General features: G+C 48.9%; 1 pseudogene; it reads right to left on the reverse strand.

The window, feature by feature from the left end:
- Window positions 1-10,152: 10,152 nt before the first annotated feature.
- LOC149345743 (uncharacterized) lies at window positions 10,153-11,247 on the reverse strand (annotated as a pseudogene).
- Window positions 11,248-22,273: the final 11,026 nt, after the last annotated feature.

Raw genomic sequence — 22,273 nt, forward strand, 5'->3', positions numbered from 1 at the left:
AAACAAGCGCAGCTAGGTTACATTTTGGGGAGTGGGGATTAACCTGATGGCGTCAACGTTTCTTTCCCTGCGCAATAGAGGACGTTCGCATAGATGCCGTGAACCAGGCTTGACACCGCCGACTTGCCGATTCGACACTTGACAGTAAGCAGCTTGATACAGTTCTTACGGAGGCGCTCAGTAACCTCCCCGAGATTATGTTGATCATTGTGAATTTGAGCAATCACGACGTCATCTAGGTACGTTTGTAACTCAGACAAACCTTGCAGAACCCTGTCTGTACGCCTCTGAAATATGGCCGGTTCCGACGCATTTCCAAAGCGTTTGAAACAAGAAATCCTTTTCTGGATGTTGATAACGGCCAACTTGCGGGAATCAGCGTCTACTGCAATCTGATTGTACGCATCACGCAAGCCCAAGAAGCTGAATCGCTGGCGTCTTCCAAACTGAAATCAAATATCATCGATAACTGGCAGAGGGTAATGTCCCATTTCACATACTTTGCTCACTGTAACCATAAAATCCCCAAATATGCGGACTCGTCCATCTTCAGAACTGGCACCATAGAAGTGGCTCACTCTGCATGAATAACTGGGGATGCTATGCTAGCTGCCACAAGTCTGCCCAGTTCGTCTGAAACTTTATCGCGGATTGCGTAAGGTGCTGTTATCGCCTTTCAAATCTTTGGCCGTGTCCCAGGCCTGAGGTGCAGGTGCACTGGTGAACCTTCCATGCTTCCCAAGACCTTTGTGAATAATTCTACGGCAGGCACAAAAAGGCTGGACTGACGGTAAGATTCCCGGGTGGGCAGCAATTGGTCGTGCCCAACACGGCACCCACTTTCCGAGGCAGCAAGAGCCAGGAGGAAGCCATCAGGACTGCGGTTGCTTTAAAAAGAGCGAAAACTGTCCAGGTCTCGTCACCCGGATCTACAGGAGCCGTTCATCCACAACCCTACCGGTTCTTCGCTCGTGCTTCGCTCCTCGCGACGTTCGAGCCGCCACGCTCCCATCAGCCTTTTTCCTGTTTTCCGAACGTGAAGCAGCTGCAATTAATGCAGGGGCGCTTGTGTCTTCACAATAATCTATCTTTACCAGCAACCGTTTCTGTAGGTTCTTCGAAGGGATGCCGCATACGATGTGGACCTTCAACAACCTGTTTATCATTAATCCGAAGGTGCAATTCAGAGCAGTGCTTAGTATTTCGAAAATGAACGCCTGAACTGGTTTGCCTTCTTACTGTTGAGAATGAAAGCTTGAAGCTTTCGTAAATCTCTTTCGGTGTAGGGTCCCTTCACTTCCTTAGCTCGTCCACTGCTAATTGATCGCTATTCGAGTTCGGCATCTTTGGGGTGACTTCCCCACAATGGATGTCAATGATTCTTCACACAGACGCGGCGACTAGCAGGGCTCATTTCTTGGCATCGTCGGTGTTTTCGCTGGCCTCGGAATAGGCTTCACCTTTTACGAAGTGCAATTGTCACTTATCTTTCCCTTCGTCGAGCTCTGACAGATGGTGGCCTATGGCTCCGCAAGGTAGAAGGCCTGGATGCTATTGACAGGCGTTTTTTTTTTATTCGAGATGTTTGCCATGAGGCAAATGTAAGTGCCCGGTGAATCCTCGTCTCCGCTCCAGCAAAACGGCCCGGCGGCAGCGCCGGGTCCGAACAAATCTAGGCAAGCAATCGAGGCAAAATGACAACGTTTATTCAGTGGCTTGGGGTTTTATAGCCAAGGCAGAAGAAGGATGAAGGAAAGAGGGCTGCCGACAGGTGGGCGTGGTTCTTGGCAAAAAAACTACCTGTGGTTTGTTTAATATGTCACAGCGAATGGTTGAGTTCAAAATCGAAGGTAATATTTCGGGTCGTTAGTGGGCCAAATTTTGGGAGCACTCTGATCAAATTTCATGATAACCAATTTGATGCCAAAGTCAGGTTTCTCTGGACATCGAATTTGGTCGAAATCGAAGGTCAAATTCGGTGGTTGGCCAAATTTTGGACTATTACGGCCACATTTGGAGACTACCATTGTGTCGAGCACATTCGAATTAGCCTGGATATTGATTTTGGTCAGAATCGATGAAGGTCAATTTTGTGGGTGGGCCAAATTTGCGATCACCTGGGTTAAATATTGACTACCATTATTCGACCACATTCAATTTAGCCTGGACATTTATTTCGGTCCAAATTGATGAAGGTCAAGTTTTGAGGGTGAGGTGGGCAAATTCGGGAGTGGGAAGGCCATTGCATTGGCCATATTCGAATTATGCTTCCGCATCTGACTTAAGGCTTTTGCTGTCAGATCGCTAAGTCCGAAGGACACTTCAATGTCATATATCACATCGGACTGAAACTCCAGTTTTGCATTGAATAGAGCTACCGCTCTAAAAACGATTGCTAGTGATAGAGGCCACACGTGACCCTGACGAAGCAGTTCAGATCTTTGGTAGCAGAGGCCCTAAAGGAGCAGCTACTTGAAGAAGCCGCAGAAACAGCCTGAAGGAACAGCAGTGTCGTCCGAAACAAAGAGCAGAGGTTTTGCTACAGGCACACATTCAACACCCAAACGAGGCCGTGACACTGTGTGTCGAAGAAATGTAACGCGTTTTTTGACTCGTAGATTCCCGCATTAGCGACAAGGAAGTATGCGTTTGTAATGCGAAGTATTAAGAAGCCTCTTTGCGCCGGTATGGTCCGAAATCCACCGATTACCGCTGTAGAATTCATCCCGAAAGCGTCCACCGAGAGTGGACCGTGGATGCAAACGCTGGCCAGTACGGCTGGCAGCTACACGTCCTCTCCAACAGCCTTCCTGATACTCTGTTAAAGACCAACGGGAATCTTGTTGAAAGGTTGTTCGGGGGAAGCTTCGCCAACCTCTTCACGAACGGACATCATTCGTGAAGAAGTCCACGAGGCTTTCATTAAATGAATTTAAGTGCACAAGAATACGCACACAAGCAGAGGAAACGCACAGGACAGGAGCTAACTTCATCTGATTTATTCGGAGGCAAGAGAGCAAAAATATATACATGAAAGGAGACATGCGCAGTAAAGAAACGCAACGTCAGCTTCACAATACGTGCTCAAGATACCTGTACTCTGCCTGCAAAAGGTTAACAGACGCGTGACTCACACAGTCACGCCCTCTCTTCCTGATATACGAGGTCTGTTAGAAAAGTATCCGACTTATTTTTTTTTGCGAACACCTCATGGATATGAAGCAAGCGCGCTTACAGCAGTCGACCTTGAACCCTCGTGCGGATGCACGAATTTTTTCCCGCCTGCCGATAGCGTCAGTCGCTGGGAAGCAGCGTTTGAGTGAGGCAGTGCGCAGTGCTCTCATCGGTTTTTTGTTGCAAGGAAAGTGGCGGAGCGAGAGGAGCAGCGCTAATACCTCAAATTTTGCCAGAAACTTGGCGATAGCCAAGTAGAAACCATTCGAAATGTTCAGACGGCTTTCGGTGATGATGCCGTGAGGTGCACACAGATTAAGCAGTGGTGCAACTGGTTTAAAGACGGCCGCACATCCGTGGAGAGAGAGCCACGCTCCGGTTGGCCATCAACATGCCGAAATGACCAGGTAATTGCCAAAGTGAACGCTGTGGTGATGCGGGACTGTTGTGTGACTATCCGAGAAATTGCGGAAGAGGTGGTCATCAGCAATTTTTCTGCACATTCCATTATCACCGAAGATTTGGCCATGGAGAGAGTTGCGGCGAAATTCGTGCCGAAGCTGCTGACGGTGGAGAAAAAGCAGCTTCGTGTTGAAGTCTCACAGGAGATGCTGGATTCCACAAACAGTTACCCTGACTTCACCGACGCCGTAATCACTAGAGACGAGTCTTGGGTGTACGGGTACGACCCGGAAACCAAATCCCAGTCGTCACAGAGGACGCATTCCACGTCACCAAGACCAAAGAAGGCCCTCCAAGTGCGCAGCAATGTCAAAGTGATGCTGACTGCTTTTTTGACTCCCTCTGTGTGGCACACCACGAGTACGCACCCCACAGGGTCAAAGAATCACTAAAGAGTACTACAGGGATGTCCTCCATCGCCTACGTGGTGCTGTGCGGCGCAAGAGACCGGAATTGAGGTCAACAAGAAATTGGCGCATCCCTCGCGGCATTGCTCCTGCACATTCCTCGCACTTGATTCCGACTTTTCTGGCGAAAAACCAGACTCCTGTAGTTCAACAGGCTCCTTACTCTCCTGATATGTCCCCCTACGACTTCTGGCTGTTTCCTAAAATCAAAAGGTAATTGAAAGGAGCGCGATTTCAGAAATGAAAGGACATTATGGCTGCAACGACAGCACAGATAAACTCCATTCCAAAAGAGGCCTTTTCGGAATACTTCCAACAACGGCAGCACCGCTGGGAGATGTATGTGGAGCCCCAAGGAGACTACTTTGAAGGTTATTAGGTTTCGAACGCTCCAGCTATGCCAGTTTTTTTTCTTCGGCCAAAGGTCGGATACTTTTCTAACAGACCTCGTAAAAGGCTTCTAATAGTTCACGTTCCGTCCTATCACCGCCTGTGCCAAGTGTCTTTATCTCCTTCAGCCGCGGCTCGCAGGCTTTGAAGTTCGCAGTGCTCTGCCAAATGTGTCCCTCCACCCCTTAACGCCTGCAAATGTTCCCCCGCTCGGTCATTGACACACCGACCGGTCTGGCCTATGTAAGCTCTCCCGCGGGTCAATGGTATCTCGTATACGACACCGGAACAGCAGTCGATATACTTCTTTAAGTGCTTCTTCCTGCAGCCACTCTTCTTTTCCGCGCACGAAATGCCTGAGCAAAGTTGGGCGAGTTTCTTCGCGGCGGAAAACACCACAGGAACGCTGTGTCGGTCTGCCATTTTTTTTACATAATGGGCTTTTGATGGGATGATGGGATGGGATGGAATGGGATGGGAAGGGATGATGGGATGGCAGATGGGACATGATGGGATGGCTTCCGGCTTTTTGACATCCCTTGGTCAGGAGCCTCGACCGCAAAGCCCCACGTCATCAATTACATCTTCAATGATCCCTGCAAAACGTAACTGACCCACCTTCTTCGAGATCATTGTAGCTGCGCTTGGCGCTTTATCTCGCAGATTCTTAGCCAGCTCTAAAATGAGCGTGGCCGAGAGCGGCAGTGACTCCTTTCGACGACCGTCCAGCACGTTGTTTGTTGTTACCGCCGTCTCCGAGTCATCGAGTAATTTGTTGTCGCGAGTCAGCGAAATAATTTCTTCTAGGAGCCTTTACGCTGTCTTTCTGACTCCCGAATTGGCGGCACCACCACACAACACAATCATTGTCTTTCGGTACGATTTGAACACGCGGCACTTTTTCTGTCGTGAATGGCGGTGGTTGAGTCGAATAACCTTCCAAATTTGTAACTATACGCGTTTGCTGAAAAAATTGCTAATTTTCAGATAATAATATATTGGAGATGGCGACAGCAATGTATTCACTGTTGATAATTTATTATGATAGTTTCTGCTCTCTGTTCACAGGGCAAGTTTCTGCTCAACCTGCTCAGCCTGCTCAGCGGAGGGTTTTTGCTACTTAGTAGCGTGATTTAAATTATGAATATCTTAAAGGCATTGAGCTTGAAATATAAGAAGCTGTAACAATATGAAAAAAACTATTTCGCCAGCTCCAGAACATGAACACTAGGAAACAAAATATGCCTAAATATTTATGGCAGTCTGCTTTGTTTTCTTGCTTGATTTACTGTGAAAGCACCTGTAGTCACTCTATCATTGTGTCGATAAACTTTGGTAATATCATCATGATAGAAATGAAGAATATACCTTCCTCGAGGGGCTCTGTTTTAGGCCGAGTGGCCATAAGATTCTCGGGAGGTTTCCAATGCTCGGCGGTCGTCAATTTCAGCGTCTGTTTTCGGAATAACTACCTTGTTTTCCTTTTTCATTGCTTTCAGTGCAATCCCTGGTTCCCGCAGCGACCACGATGCCCGAACGGATGCCTCTGCCATCCTAGAGCTACTAACATCAACATCGGCGTCTGCCTGAACCCTCGCGAGATGTTGCCTTACGGGTTCATTGAGCCGCTGATAGGCAATCCAGTATTACCAAGGACGCCATCTCCTGAAACTGTCCGTCGCTACCAACGACGTCAATAAATTTATCCTGTGATTGAGACTCTAAACCTTTGTATGCTTAGGGTTTCGGAGAACTCCGGTAATGATATTATTCCTTGTAATTTGTGTATGCTAATAAACTGGTAGTGGAATATAAAAAAATTCAGGGGGCACTTTGACTGTCTAAAGCGCGTAGAGGTGGTGGTGGTGGTGAGAACTTTTATTTGGTAAAATAGAGTTTGGCCGCCACAGAGTGGCCCCGCGTCATGGTCGGCGTCCCTAGCCCGGGACACCGCATGACGAGGCCTCGTCTCTCGCCCGTTTCACCAGAACCCTTTGGGACTCAAGCGAGGAGCAGTTGAGGAGGGCAGTCTCCCATGCCTCTCTGGAAGGGGTAGTGGAAGGGGGGAGGTGAGGATTTTAAGTACATGCCCACACCATGTGGAAGATATTTATTTCTTTATTTAAATATCCTAAAGGCCCAAGTGGGCATTACATAGGGGGGGGGGGGGGGGGAGGGGGAGGGCACGAAAACAACACAATACAGATTATTGGCACACAGTAGTTAACAAATACAAAGAATAACTATATATACAAATCGCAAGTACACAGCGTTGCAGTCGCTGAAAGATACATATGTAGAGCGTATCAGACTTAATGCTTCGACGATACTGAAAATATTGCCACGTATCATTGTAGTGTTTGTTCGTTCACGCTAAAGGCTGGGGGCTGCAGAGGCTGCGTGGGTGTCGGCGTCACACCCAAGGCCTGTTGATCCTCGTCCCGGAGGACGTCAGTGAGCGATGAAAGCTATGGCTGCGTTCCTGTTGGCAGCAATCGTCGGAGATCTTCTCACACAACTTCACGTATAACCTCCCGCAGGTTATCGCTGTTCGCGGTGTCCAGGCAGCTCGCGGACAAAAAGCGCTGCTGGCGGTCATACTGGCGGGCTCTGGCATCAAGTGTTTTTTCCATGGTGGATGCCTCTTCGACGAATTCCGCGACGGTTGTCGGTGGGTTCCGTACGAGGCCCGCAAAAAGTTGCTCTTTAACTCCTCGCATAAGCAGCTTCACCTTTTCGTCTTCCTTCATGCTCGAGTCGGCACGCCGGAAGAGACGCTTCATCTCCTCAGTATACACTGCAACGGTCTCGTTTGGATGTTGTATGCGAGACTGCAGCAGCTGCTGGGCTCTCTCCTTTCGCACGACGTTCGTGAAGACCTTCAGAAGCTGCTCCTTGAAGGTTTGCCAGTTCGTGAGGCTAGCTTCCTCATTCTCCAACCAGATTCTTGCTGGTCCCTCCAAGGCGAAGAAGACGTACCTAAGTTCCGTAGCATCATCCCAGTTGTTGAAGACAACCACACGGTCGAACTGTTCCAGCCATTCTTCGGGGTCGGCGCCAGGCGAAGCGTCGAAGGTTGGTGGCACTCGGGGCTGCTGAAGAAAGATTGGAGTCGTCGTCTGGGGCAAGCTCATGGTAGACGTTTCTGCTGGCTTTCGCTTCCGGGTAGGGTCCGGCAGAATCCCGAACTCAGGTGCGTCCCCTTGCAGGCGTCGGCTTGCGCGGTGGACTGGACTCAGGTCCTGCGGTAGATTACTCAGAGGGCTGGAGTCACGACTTGTAGGGGGTGTCCGGAACATGGAAGGCTACCCCGCACCTCCACCAGATGTCACGTTGTAGTGACGGCAGTCCAGCGGTCAGGAAGACACCAGAAATATTTGCAAACGAAGCTCTTTATTTGGGCCGACTTGCGCCCGCAAAAGAACTCAATCACGCGGTGGCGGCGTAAGCAACAAGCGTGCTCGTCAATCGTCGATCTACGAATGCCCGCTGCTCGCGGCATCGTTCAATTTAAAGTCGGCAAGGAAACTTCGAGATAACAGATCGAGATCATCTACAGTAATCTAGAAACAAGTAGATGCAGCTTTCCATGGCTGTGAACAATCGAGATTAGTCCGGTCGATTTTCGTGTCACGAACAAAAGTGATAACAACCCTTTCCTGCAGCCTTGAGCGTTACCACGGAGCAGACAAGACCAAATACGTAGTCTTCTTCAAAAGTACAGCGATTGCTTCTCATCAGCATCGGGCTTCCAGGTATCATTGCAGGTATGCAATGATACCTGGATGAATGATGCCAGGTATCATTGTAGTGTTTGTTCGTTCACGCTCAAGGCTGCAGGAACAGGACAGTACATCTTCTTGTTGTCCCCAAGAATCTTTGGCAAGAAATTATGCAGGCATGACATGATGAGCCGACTGCGGGCATCTCGGGATTGCTCGCACGTTGCACCGCATCCAGGAGAAGTACTATTGGCCGCGGCTAGCTGCCGACGTTTCCCATTATGTGAAAACGTGCCGTGAGTGTCAGCGACGCAAAACGCCTCCGATTAGACCAGCCGGACTCCTGAACCCCATACTACCTCCAACTAAGCCCTTTCAACAAATAGGAATGGACCTCCTCGGCCCCTTTCCGACTTCATCATCAGGTAACAAGTGGATCATCGTGGCCACCGACTACATGACCCGATACGCCGAAGCAAAAGCGTTGCCTAATGGTACCGCAACAGGAGTCGCAAAATGTTTTGTCGAACAAATTCTCCTGCGACACGGCGTCCCCGAAGTGCTCATCACAGACAGAGGGACGGCATTTACAGCGGAGCTGACGCAAGCCATTTTAAACTACAGCCAGACAAGCCATAGAGGACAACTGCCTATCATCCACAAACCAACGGACTCACAGAGCGACTGAAGAAGACGATCGCAGACATGCTCTCCATGTACTATCGCGCTCAATATGAGTTGCAACGCGCGGTCATCGACCGGGGCTCGTTCCGTGGTGTGCCTCCTCCAAACAGTCGCTCGGAATTCTGGGAGAAACTTTTTCCTGAGCGGGGGTGCTGTTGTTTCTTAGAACAGCAGTTTCTCCCAGAATTCCGAGCAACTGTTTGGAGGAGGGACACCACGGAACGAGCCCCGGTCGATGACCGCGCGTTGCAACTCATATTGAGCGCGATAGTACATCTACGCCGAACACAAGACGTGGGATTTCATTCTGCCCTGCGTGATCTCCGCTTATAATACTGCCGTCCAGGAGACAACCAGGTTTATCCCATTCCAGCTGGTATACGGCAGGAAGCCCACGACAACTCTCGACGCAATGCTCCCGCACGTTTCTGACGAAGACAACCTCGACGTCGCCGCCTGCCTTCATCGCGCCGAGGAAGCCCGAAGCCTTGCGCGGCTTCGCATTCAAGACCAGCAGCACACCGACGCCCGACGCTACAATCTGCGCCGACGAGACACGCATTACAAGCAAGGTGATCGTGTTTGGATATGGACGCCAGTTCGCCGCCGTGGATTGAGTGAAAAGTTGCTGCGACGCTACTTTGGCCCGTACAGGGTTCTGCGTCTCATCGGTGACCTCGACTATGAAGTCATCCCCGAAGGCACGACAGCATCTCGGAAGTCGTACGCCCGGAAGTCGTACATGTCGTATGCCTGAAGCCATATTATGAACGCTAAAGGACTCGAAGTTTTCATTCTCCGTGTTTATTTTCATTCTAAAGCATCGAGATGATGCTTCTTTGGAAGGGGGGTAATGCCAGGTATCATCGTAGTGTTTGTTCGTTCACGCTCAAGGCTGCAGGAAAGGGTTGTTATCACTTTTGTTCGTGACGCGAGAAGCGACCGGACTAATCTCGATTGTTCACAGCCATGAACAGCTGCATCTACGTGTTTCTAGATTACTCTAGATGATCTAGACCTGTTATCTCGAAGTTTCCTTGCCGGCTTTAAATTGAACGATGCCGCGTGCAGCGGGCATTCGTAGATCGACGATTGACGAGCACGTTTGTTGCTTACGCCGCCACCGAGTGATTCAGTTCTTTTGCGGGCGCAAGTCAGCCCAAATAAAGAGCTTCGTTTGCAAGTATTTATGGTGTCTTCCTGGCCGCTGGACTGCCGTCACTACAACGTGTCAATATCACGGTGAGTTTTGTAGGCCAAGGTGCGCTGAAAGTTTTGTTTGGAAATGTGATAATTCAGTTTCAGCAACTATGTCAGCCGCTAACGAGTTCCACTCCGCAGGTCTCCCCACAGTGCAGGCACCGCCCATCCGTGTTAGGATCGTAATGTTTTATGACTGCAGGACAGAGTAGAGTACCTGTCTGCAGGAGCCTTAAAGTTCGCTCCTCCGTTTTACTCAGCCCCTTTGCAGGGGCCGGGAAGAGGCGGCGGTTGTCGCTATAATGCGTTATTATTTCCTTGAATCGCAGCAGCGGCTGGTTAGTCTCCGAGTCAGAAGAGCTGGGATGAGGAGCCCGGTGAATAAGCGATCGGGCAGCCGCCCCAGCGGCCTCATTACCTCGTAAGCCCTGGTGGCCAGGAGCCCAAATGATTCTTTTCGGTGTTGGATCAGTGGCAGTCCGTCTTAGAATACAAGCAGCTAAGGGAGAGATGTCCCCTTCCAAGTAATGATGACATGCTTCTCGGGCGTCCGTGATAATGATTCTCGAATTGGCGTGGGCGGCAGCAAGCGCTATCGCTGCTTCCTCGGCTCGCATTGAATTCGGGGCTCAAAAGGAGAGTCCATCAACGTGGATTTCCTGGTGAACGACAGCGGCCGTGTAAAATCCCGTCGGCGATGGTCGTGCTACGTCTACATAATATACACCGGGTCGGGAGCCGTGTTGTCTCTCAAGAGCCCGAGCCTGCGCTTGTCTGTTTTCGTGCATGTCGGTGTCCATGTTACGGGGGAGCTGGAAGACCCAGAGCATATGGCGCCACAGTACTGGGATACGCTCCGCCTCCTCTGGAGTGCAGTCGTGTTGGATGTGTAAGAGGTTTAGCAGGCGGCGCCCAGGGGCCGTCTGCATGAGCCGCGTGTATTGGTTCACGAGGTGGGCCTCCCGCAGCTCCTGGTAGGAGTTTACCACCCCCAATGCCTTGAGTTTGGCATTAGAGGTAGTCAGCGGGAGATCCAGGGCTCGCTTAGTTGCCTTGCGGATGATGGCGTCTATTCGCGCCTCGTCTTGCTTAGTAGTGCGGAAATATGGCACGGCGTAGAGTATCCGGCTAGCCACGAAGGCATAGGCGAGCCGAAGCGCGTCCCAGCCCCGCATTCCGCCCCGCTTGTTGGAAACGCGGCGGATCATGCGCCCTACCTGTTCGCCTACCCTCTTGAGTTTCACAATGGTGGAGTCCAGGCTGAGTCTGTGGTGAATGAAAAGGCCCAGAATACTGAGTTCCTCCACCTCTCTAACAGGACCCCCTGACAGAGAGATGTGAATTGCTGTCCTATGTTTTGGGTTCGCTCTGACATGCAGAAGCTCTGATTTCGCTGGAGCACATTGGAGCCCACAGTCAAAGCATACGAATCGACTATGGAAACGGCCTGCTGAAGGCGGTCCTCCAAGTCCCCAAGGCTCCCCTCAGTGGTCCAAACTGTAATTTCATATCCATATATATCGTGTTGAATGCCTTCCACTAAGGCCAGTTGGCTTGCGAGGCGCATCATAGCTATGCTGAACAGCAGCGGTGTTCCATCATGTACGGGCCGTATTCCTCGCCCTCAATCCGAAGAAAGGCCTAGCGATTAGTCAAAAAATCTCTTACATACACGAAGGCCCTAGCCCCACACTCGGTAGAGCTCAAGTTGGCCAGGATGCTTCCGTGTTTAACATTGTCGAAAGCCCTTTTCGGATCAAGAGCGAGGATGGCTTTGTCATTGTGTTGCATAGTTGTAGGCCGTATTACATCCCTGTGCAGCTGGAGAAGGACGTACTTTGCAGAGATGTGGGGGCGAAACCCGAACATGGTTACTGCAAAGAAGCCCTTACTCTCCAGGTATGGAGAGAGGCCATCCCGTACCATCGTCTCCATAAGCTTGCCTGCACATGAGGTCAGTGATATGGGCCTCAGGTTGACCGTATTCACGACCTTACATGTTTTAGGGATAAATGTCACAAGTGACGTTTTCCACTCGGGAGGGAGTGGACGCCCGCCCCAGATCTGGTTGATGTATTCTAATAAATGGAGGTAGGCTGAGTCCAGCAGGTTCGCCAACAGGTTCACTGTTATGTGATCCCGTCCCGGAGCCGTACCCCGGCGCATTTTTGCTAAGGCCGCCTTAAGGTCGTGCAACCCAAAAGGGGCATCAAGTGTTTCATTAGGCCAGCCAGAGTACATGTACTCAGGCCCAGGAGGGTCCTCCGTACGACAGAGATATCTATCGCACAGAATGTCCGCAAGTTGCGCCGTCGTACCTTGATACCCATGCAGAGCCCGCCGGAGCTGCTTTTGCGTCTCCCCTCTCGCTTCAGAGGGGTCGATTAGACTGCGAAAGAGACGCCAGGTCCCCTTCGAGCTCATCTGACGAGCTGCAGCGTCGCATCGTGCTATCCAATTTGAACTTGAGAGTTCGGCAGCATACGCTGCAGCCTGCTCTGTGAGTTTGGCTATGCGGGCGCGTAGTTTGCGAGTAGTTTTCTTAAGGAAGGTAACAGCAGCGCAAAAAGACGGGGACACAAGAGACACACAACCAACAGGACTGGTGCTGAACTAACTACTGAAATTTTATTGAAAACGGCAGAGCTTTAAATACGAACAGGCCATCACAGTTCCAAGAAGAAATGACTCGCCAAAAGATTATATAATGCAAGCATCAAAACCACTCAGATGGATATCACATAACCCGATAATCACTAGAAGGCATGTGCAACTAGTTAAAAAACCAGATGAATCATGAAAAACAACAGAACAGGATGTAATCTCGTGTCAAAGACTGATACACGGAAGTCAGTAGCGTGGCAAACGCCGTGTCAAACGCGTGAAAGTAAAACAACGAAATAACACCCCAGGGGCCCCCGGCAACCACAGAAGTGAAACCTTAAAAGAAAAAAAAAACGTAGTGAGAACAGCGACAAGGAAGTGAGAGAAAGCAGTAAGGAAAAACGTAAGGAACGGGTACCTGTTATCCGGTGTGCATTGACAGTTTTTATTTCAAAGGAATGTTCTGTGGGAAGGCGAAACACCTTTTTTTTGCTCTTTCTTTCGTACTCCTTTTCGTGCTGACATTTCCATTTGGGGCAGTAAACAGCTCTATGCGAAAGAGAATAATTTTTTCTGGTGTCTTGATGCTGTAAATGCTGATGAGTTGAGTTTAATGGCGCATAAGCGACTGAGGCTATCATCATGGAAGATCATGGAAGACAGTTGGGCTAGTTGGTGTGAATTCGTTAGTGACTGCGACATTGCAACTAGCGTGGAAAGCACAAGGACACCGACAAAAAGGAACCGACGGGACAGCACGCTAGACTTCAACTGACGTTTAATGCACACATAACAAATTTTTACACTTCTATTCAGCGCATGCTCAGGAGACTGTACCCCCGCCCCCTTCTCTTTATCACGAAGCCGGTTGTCATAACAAAGTGTAAACACTTAAACCAAATTGACGCGCAAGTTTTTTGACAAATACATTATCTCTTTTTTCGTGAGGGCTACTGAGGGTGTGCTCACGCACTTGTCCCCTGCCTTATCAATGCAAAAAGCTTCAAATATCTCCCTATCACCCTGCCTATGAAGCCGCCCCAGCACTCTCGTGTCACTAAAGAGTGGAACGCATTTTTCTTCATTACCGCCTGTTCTTTTTACTATGCATTTGCGGCAATGTGCGGCCAAATGGCCCCCCGCCATCAGAGCTGCGACTGTAGTCCGGTGTTTTCGTAACCTTTCGTTCAGGCACTGGCCTGTTTGGCCAATATAACATTTACCACAGGTCAGTGGGATAAGATACACTACACCGATGGTGCAGTTCACAAACCGCGTGGCGTGTTTTGTTGCGCAGGTTTTTGCCTGGTAAGCATTGTTGACCATTCGGCACATCCTAGACAGCTTTTGTGGGGCTGTCAAAACGACAGGGATGCCGCACTTTCCCGCGGCCTTTTTGAGGCGATGGGACAAGTTGTGCATGTAGGGCACAGGCACCGGACGTCCCCCCAGGCTGTCACTGCAGCAGCCTGCTGTCTTGCGACCATGTCGGAGCTCTTTAATAAGGCTCTCAGCGACAGACGCGAGTATGCTGTCAGGGAAGCCAGCGCTACGCAGACGGAGGACCTGCTGCTCAACACTCACGTTCACTTTGTGATCACAAGACTTCTGAAGAGCGGCTCTTAGGCAGTTCAGTGCTATCCCTCATTTTACGGTTCTCGAATGGGCCGAATTATAGCTAAGAACAGGCTTTTTTGAACGAGGGAAGTATGTCCAGCATAGTGAGCTACTACTAAAGCTAATGCTGAGGTCAAGGTAACGTAAGCAACCCTCATCAGGAACCTCACGAGTAAAACTCAGACCCTTACCACATTCTTGGAAAACACTAAAAACACTCTGCACAATGTCATCTCTTCCATCAGGCGTCACACTTTTTAAAACAACAAGATAATCATCAACATATCTAAAAATTTTGGCAACACAAGTCTTGTCCAGGCGCGAAAAAATTTCTTTGTCAATAGACGCTAAAAACAAGTCGCTTAAAACCGGTGCAATACGCGAACCAATACATATGCCTTGCTTCTGCAAGTAAGAAGCATTGTCAAACTGAACAAGTGTAGAAGAAAGGTAAAAGCTAAGCAATTCTAAAAAATTATCTGCTGAAATCCCAGATGAATTTTGGAAGACAGTCACACCCAGCGCTTCAATTCGCTCTCTGACAGCTGTGCAGAGTTGTGTCTGTGGTATAGAGTAAAAAAGATCTACTACGTCAACGGAAAAGGCATAAAACGCATCACAGGTTTTTTCTTGTCTCGAAAGGAAGTCTATTACCTGATTGGAGTTCCGAATTAAAAACGGGTCATCCGGAGTCAACAAGTTAAGGTGTTTTTGTAGAAACTTGGAAAGCTCTCCCTGCCAGCAGTGTTTTTCAGTAACTATTGCCCTAAGAGGTATCCCTTCCTTATGGGTCTTAGCAGAAAAAAATAAGCTCAACCTATCCCTTTCCGAGCCCCCAATACTTTTTCCGAGTTTTTCAAGGTTCATGTCTTGGCATAGGGCTGACGCTCTTTTCTTCACTTTAGAAGGATGGCTCATAACGCGGACGAAATTCTTGCTTACAGCTGCGGCTGCTTTCTCACCAAACACTGACCTTGGCATAACAACAAAACCGCCCTCTTTATCAGAAACAAGCAAAGTCAGTGAATTACTCTTTAAGAACTCTACCGTATTTTTGACCGCTAATTTTTTTGCAGATTTTAAGGGACCTGAAGGAAGACAGTCGACGCCATCTGACACACACCTACACTTTTCTTCACTGCTAGCACGGTTCGCTATGTTCCTTACAATACCTAGAAGAGAAGCAGGGTTCTCTTCGGGCTCAACGCAAAATTTTGGACCAAGTTTTAACACTTCTTCGACCTTATTAGGTAGCTTCTCCAGACCAATACAAGTTACCGGTGCAGCCCTAGCAGGCAATTTTTTGCTACAGTTCCTCCAAGTAGTTAAGCTCGGCAAGCACTGCTTCCACAAAAATTCGCAAACATTTGAAGCCTCACGAGTTCTCGTCCTAAGCACAGCCTCACAGTCCCGATGTACACTCACTTGCGACGAGGTGACGACACGTAGGCACACATGCAAGTGCCTCACTTGTCGCCATAGTTCTGACCGCATAATTTTGACGATGCGTCTTGCATGTTGAACGGAAGGGGCGCATGGAGCAAACAAGGCTTGAACCTCCAAGGGAACCAGACGGTTGTTGAGCGCAAAGGTAAGAATCCTGGCACGGCACGTTGCGATGGCGATCAGGTTCACATAGGTCGTTGACGGGTCACGAAGAAGGAAGTTGGGAAGGACAGGGCCCAATGGGGCGGGGGTACAGTCTCCTGAGCATGCGCTGAATAGAAGTGTAAAAATTTGTTATGTGTGCATTAAAACGTCAGTTGAAGTCTAGCGTGCTGTCCCGTCGGTTCCTTTTTGTCGGTGTCCTTGTGCTAGAAAGGAGTATGATCATGGAAGACAGTTGGGCTAGTTGGTGTGAATTCGTTAGTGACTGCGACTGCGTTAGTGACTGCGTTAGTGACTCGTTAGTGACTGCGAATGAGGCTATCATGCGCCAAGCTCAGGGTATAAAAAATTGTTTTATATAAATGTTATACAAAAGTCTAAATGAACGGCGGTGTAAAGGGCCTAAAAAGTTAATTCGTGCAACGTAGTAAAAATATAAGACAAAATTTGAGAAGTGACTTAGTAAATGCTGATGATGTAAAGACATCGCCCAGTCTGGCCAAAATACACGGCGCCACAAGAAAACGGGATCTGATATACCCCGGCTACATAGCAAGGAATCGCTCGGGAAACATGACGTACCTGGCACCCATCCTTCTCTCCTGCTTGGATCTGCGTAACTTGCGTGCACATCGTGGTTTCTAGGTGGTAAAAATACGCAGTCAATGCCGTACCTGCCTGCGATGTGGTCATCTTTCAGCAAAATGATCATGTGTGCTTGTTCGTTGGGCGGAGATCGGTTAAACTCTTACTAAAGTTCTCTTCGGGCTATTGAACGGAATTCAAATTAAAAGCACACAGAAAAAAGCACCCAATCATTTCAAATTACAAATGGAATTAAAAACTAATAATTGGTCTGCAATAATGCTGCCGCTAAAAATACAAGATGCCAACAATAAAAAAAAGCCGTCCATCCCGCGACAGCGAGCGTATTTCGATCTTGGATTCTGAGCCTTGTTTTTCATCGCCTACATGGTACAAGGGGAGAAAAACACTCCGCCCACGGGCATATCACGTTGCGGTGCATTGATTCCGCGTACAGGCAGCGAGTGCGCAGACGGCGTTTTATTTGCGCCATCTATCGCTCTGCACTTAGCGGGTCCGTTTGGAGGCGGAATTGTTTATGGGCCACAGCTGCCCTAGTCCGGCGCCAATTTATTCATTCCGACGAAAAATGCAAATTAGAAATCCAGAAACGGTACTCCTACAGTGGAGCAATATTTCATGTCACCTAGGGAAGGACTGGTATTACTTTTCCTTTCTTTCATGTCAACACCTGGGCATGCGTCAAAGTACTCGACGAAGCATGCTGTTTATTAAGTAGCATCAAATGATCGATCTATTTTAGCACTTTTCGACCGAAGTTGGAGAAAGTGCAGGTCAGAGAGATCCCACAAAATCTTTCACTCAATTCGTTCGGCGGCGCTCAACCCGGAACTTCGGAACTTCGCTGTGAGTGACCGTCGAGCTTAACGCAAAACAAGGAGTTATCAAAGAAGGCTATTACTATCGCAATTAAGAACTGCGAGTGAAGAAAGGTAGGCTAAATATTTTTTTTCTCACCAGAACGTTTCCTTGCGCAGAACGCCACGATATATGGTACTGCATAGGCGAGTTATTCGGCATTTCCTTTCCCTCCAGAATATACACGTTCCTCAAATTCGCTATCATCTGCAAGCCCACAGAAAATATATTCTCTTCCACTGAAAATGCTGTTGAGTCGGTTGGGAGTGTGCAAAGAAGCCACGTTTGAAATGATCGCTTGGAAAAGCGCGTTTTGGCACCTTTGGTTGACTGGTCATATCCTTGTCATATCCTCTTTATTCTGCTCTACATTCGCTCAACAACATCCAATAATGCTGAATTCCATGGCGGCGTCAAACTTATCCTGGTCCCGGCCAATCTTGTTATACTCTGTCGAACACGTTGAATTGCTTCAGACGAAAATGAATGAGTTGCCAGTTCCCCTTAAGTTCCTTGCTTTGAAAAACCACCAAATAGAGTGTGAGCGTTACTTATCCTACGGTGATACGTGCGAGAATTCAAAAATAAAGGAGTTTCCTTTATTAGCCCCGCAGGTACTTTTATTTGTACCGTACTTTGCCAAAATGCGCAAAGACCACCAACAATGGATTATTAAATTATCTGAACGACCAGACATCAACTTGTTTATTTCTTCAGAGTCGCAGCATGAAGAAACTCTGCGTCTGTTTTCAACTCGTCTATGCCAGGTTTTCAGCGTTGGTCCGGAGAACATCAGCGCGCCCCAAGACCAGTTTCGGAGGTGCGCGTCCCGTAATGTAGTTCCTGCTTTAACGCTTCTCCCCCGTGATCGGGCCTCAGAAAAGAAATTGCCGAAAGGGCACACATATCGAGCATGCATTTCTGTCGTTAAAACGCTGCCACTTGAATACAAAGAGCTAGCCAAAAACATTGACGCGATGGCGCTGATAGATGCTTACAGAACTTTGAACAATACAATCGAGATCGTAAAATCTTGGGAGTCCTTGGGAGCAGTGTACGCGAAGACTTTAGATTTTGTAGTTCTTCCTGTGAAAAGTATTTCCCTACATTACGGCTTCACTTTTCAATACACGTACTATTCTCCCTCACATTTCTGTTTTTTCACCCGCCGCTACAGCGCCGTAAAAATAACCTTTATTGACTCCTGGCAATCGCTGCTCTGGCTTCTGCTGTCTCTCGTGGCTTGCGCAACTGTAGTGGTTTTCTTTCTGCGCACTCGGTGGCACCTGATGCCAAACCGAGTGGTTTATCCACACCCACTAGAACTTATTTTTTTCTTTCTGTGCACGTTTCTGGGGAGGAGCCCGACAATCGCTGTATCTAATGCGACTGCCTACCGCAGTGTCGCCGTAGCGTTCTGGACTCTCGGTATGATGTTTCTTGCCAATTACGTACAGACAAGCATCACCGCCATTCGCACTGTACCAGCCACATCCCATCCCATTAGGACTTTTGCGGCACTGGAGCCCTATATGAAGAGCTGTTCTCTGGAGCCTTGTGTGATCGATCCTTCGTCAGTTACTATGCTATCCATAGAGGCAGATGGAGAGCTCCTAAGTTACATGAAGTCAATCATGGACACTTTCACACATTGCAATGGAACAGTTTCTACTTCCGACGAGGCGCAGTATTGCTACGAACATGCAAAACGAGGGACGCATGTCGTATTTTCTACTGCGTGCACCGATGAAGAGGTTTCACTTGCCGCCGAATGGGACCTCGTTGCAAGCGAGAATCTCTGCAGCATTGCTCAAGTGTCCCCCATTCATTTTTTGCATCCGCTGAGGTACGTACTGGTTTTTTGCCTCGTGTGGCAATGTGTGACTGTGCGCCTGCCCCCTTCTCTTGTCGGCTCTCCTGGCCAGTGCAGGGCAGCCAACCGGAACAGCCTTCAGGCTGACATTCCTGCTTTCGCTCTTCCTCTCTATCTCTGTATGTGCTCAGTGAGGATGTTATCCATCTCTCAGATTGGCCATGCATGCCCGAATGTTTACGCACTCAAAGTCGTGAACAAAACGAGCACTTGTTTTGAAAAAAAAACAGGATGGTACATTTAAGGTGCACCCGAAGGGTATGTTGCAATAGCGTTAATGGGTTGACGCAATTATGCGCGGAATTGCTCGTTCTCTACTCTAAAATTATTGATCGCTGGAATCTCTCACGCCACTCATGGCACAGTGGTGCAACGGGTAAGCGATGCAACACTGCCCCCGCAACTTCGGTTTTTCAAACGCGTGGGGCTGGAGAAACCCCAGTTGCTCTCTCTTCGCGAGCAGCTTCTCGTGACCGGTCGTAATTTAACTGCCTCGTGCTATAGCTGTAAGTTTGCCTAAATTCCAGTAGGAAGCTTGAAAAAAAACAGCGTAAAACTACCGGTAGTTTTCCGTCTACATCACAAAACTACCGGTAGGCAGGCTACGGTCTCGTCACAAGGTCACATGACCTAGGTGACCCACTTTCGTTGCTTATGTGGGCATTTTACAATTACACTGCCCCGCCGCCACTGACTACGACGATGCCGGGTTTTAGGCTCAGCGGGAGCCTTACCGCTGCTGCGTAAGAAAAGTAGAGCTGTTGGGACTGTACAGATATTTGGCCCACATTAACCTTGTCGTTCTTCACGCATTCCACATTTTGTAGTCGTAAGTGTCTGCGTGGCGAAGCGGGGCTGTCAAGCGCAGTTCCAGGTGTATATAAAAATAATAGGCATTGAAACATTTACGGAGTATCTTTGTAGAATCTAGCAGCCATTATTCTATTTCAATATTTTTTATCCATTGCGTTTTTCTATTTTCTTTCCCGTGTGTAAGTGCTCCCTTCACTGATGCCGTTCGGCATTGAGGCATTCTAAATAAATAAACCAATATATAGCACTTCTCTGCACACTTTTTAAAGTTGAATGTTTATTGCTTGCAATTCATGAAACTTACATGTATACACTGATTGATCATAAGAAAAGAGGTCCCAGACCAATAAACTGTAATGGGACCTCCTTTAACAAAGTGGATAAACTAATGAATAGCTACATTGAGTTTAGGCATATTAGGTAAATATTATGACATATTGGACACATTACGCTTAAAGAGGCATAATAAACTTAATATACGGTGAGGAAGTACGTGTGACATGTTTCATCGAATGAACCGAGTCATTACTGCACCCAGTAGTGAATAAAATGTGCCCTCTATAAGAGAACATTTTTAAATAACACAATTAAAAGCCATGGAAAGCTTGTGCCACTAGTAAGTTTTCAAGCTTAAAACCTGACCAAACACCTTTGGACTGAGGGAATTTTCACAGCGAAGCGTGACGCCCTGCAGTCTTTTGCTGAACCCCAGTTACGTCAGATTCTCAGAACTTCGCACGAACACCGTTGTGCAACGATATTCATCAGCATTCCTTTTCTGTTTATCAGAAATTGTGCAATGGCAGCCTTTTCTAAAAACATATGCCGTAGTTTTCTGCAGGACACTATGAGTCCACCTGGCTCTTTTTTGTAACTCCTCATCGTAAGAACAAGGGTATTTTGTACCCTTGGTCCCGAAACGAACGCGCTCATAAAAACTACTTCGGAATTCTTTAGTTCGTGTCCATTAAAGTTTCCAGCGTTCAATCCCGTGAGTACGAGGCGAAAATTTCCCAGAATAATGTTACAGCAGTCGGCCTACTCATGGGTCTTGTTGCAGCCGGTGAATAACCTGCCTGTTGCGCATGTCACCCTTTATAGGTCTCAAATATTTAAGCCCGAACTCACGGCCATATTTAAGACAGCGCAGAATCTTCACCTCAGACGCTCGGTGCACGCGTTTTCCCCCAGGCCAAATGCCTATTTTCTGCCGTTTTAAAGCGCACCTCTTAGGCGCCCGTTTCTGCGTTTCGCGGCGTCGCCGTCGTCCGTTGTATCCAGCAGACACCCTTTAAGCTGCGAAATCAATGGAGAGGCATCTTGGAAAGGCGATTGGATTGTAAAACATTTACTGCGTACAGAGCAGGTTGCGGAGACACGTGCTAGATGGCCGCTAGCCCATGGCTAGCGGCGACCTCGTTGGCCCGCTCGATTGCCCGCACTTGGATCTTGGGGTCCGCGCTGACTCAGCAGGGCCTCCCACCGCTCGAGAGAAGGGAGCTGTATCAATTCCGCCGGTGGCGGATCTTTTGCGCAGTTCCACAGAATGTGGTCGTATGTGGCCCTTTCACCACATTTATGGCGGTTTGGGTCGTACTGGCCAGAGTACATGAGGGCAAGCAGTGCCAGATTGAGAAGGGAGCGTGTTTGCAGACGGCGCCAGGTAACTTCCTGCGCTTTTGTGAACGATTTGTGGGGAGGGGGATATGCGCGCCTCCCCAGCCTAAAGTGATGGATGATGCCATGAAATGAGATTAACCCGCCACTCATGAAATTCGGGTCGGAGGGCGCGCTCACTGCCCGGTCAACGAAACCTCGGGCTTGCGCGTGAGCCGCCTCGTTCCCCGGATTAGAAGAGTGGGCCGGGACATAGATCAATTCAACTTCTGTAATCCGAAGGAGGTTGTTCTGAAGTATGCGGAGTGAGGTAGATGTGATACGGCCCCTCACGAAATTGCGAATGGCTGTTTTGGAGTCGCTGATGTTATCAGCAGGCGTGTCCGCTATAGCTAAGGCTATTGCTACTCCCTCCGCCGTCTCGGAGGAGGTGGTTTCTATCGACGCGGCAGCCAACGGGGCGCCGTTCCCGTTCACCGCGACCACTGCAAACGCTTTTCTCGGGGTTTGTCGGTATTCAGCTGCGTCCACGTACGCGCCCGGCAACCGGCGCAGCTGTGCGTAGCAACCGTGACGTCACAAAGTCGCAGTAGAAGGAGCGTGCGGGCGTCGGCGGTGGCAGTTGCACCACCGCTCCT

This window comes from Amblyomma mixtum, chromosome 4, assembly GCF_055824585.1.
Source record: "Amblyomma mixtum isolate Tamu chromosome 4, ASM5582458v1, whole genome shotgun sequence".
Classification (NCBI taxonomy): domain Eukaryota; kingdom Metazoa; phylum Arthropoda; class Arachnida; order Ixodida; family Ixodidae; genus Amblyomma; species Amblyomma mixtum.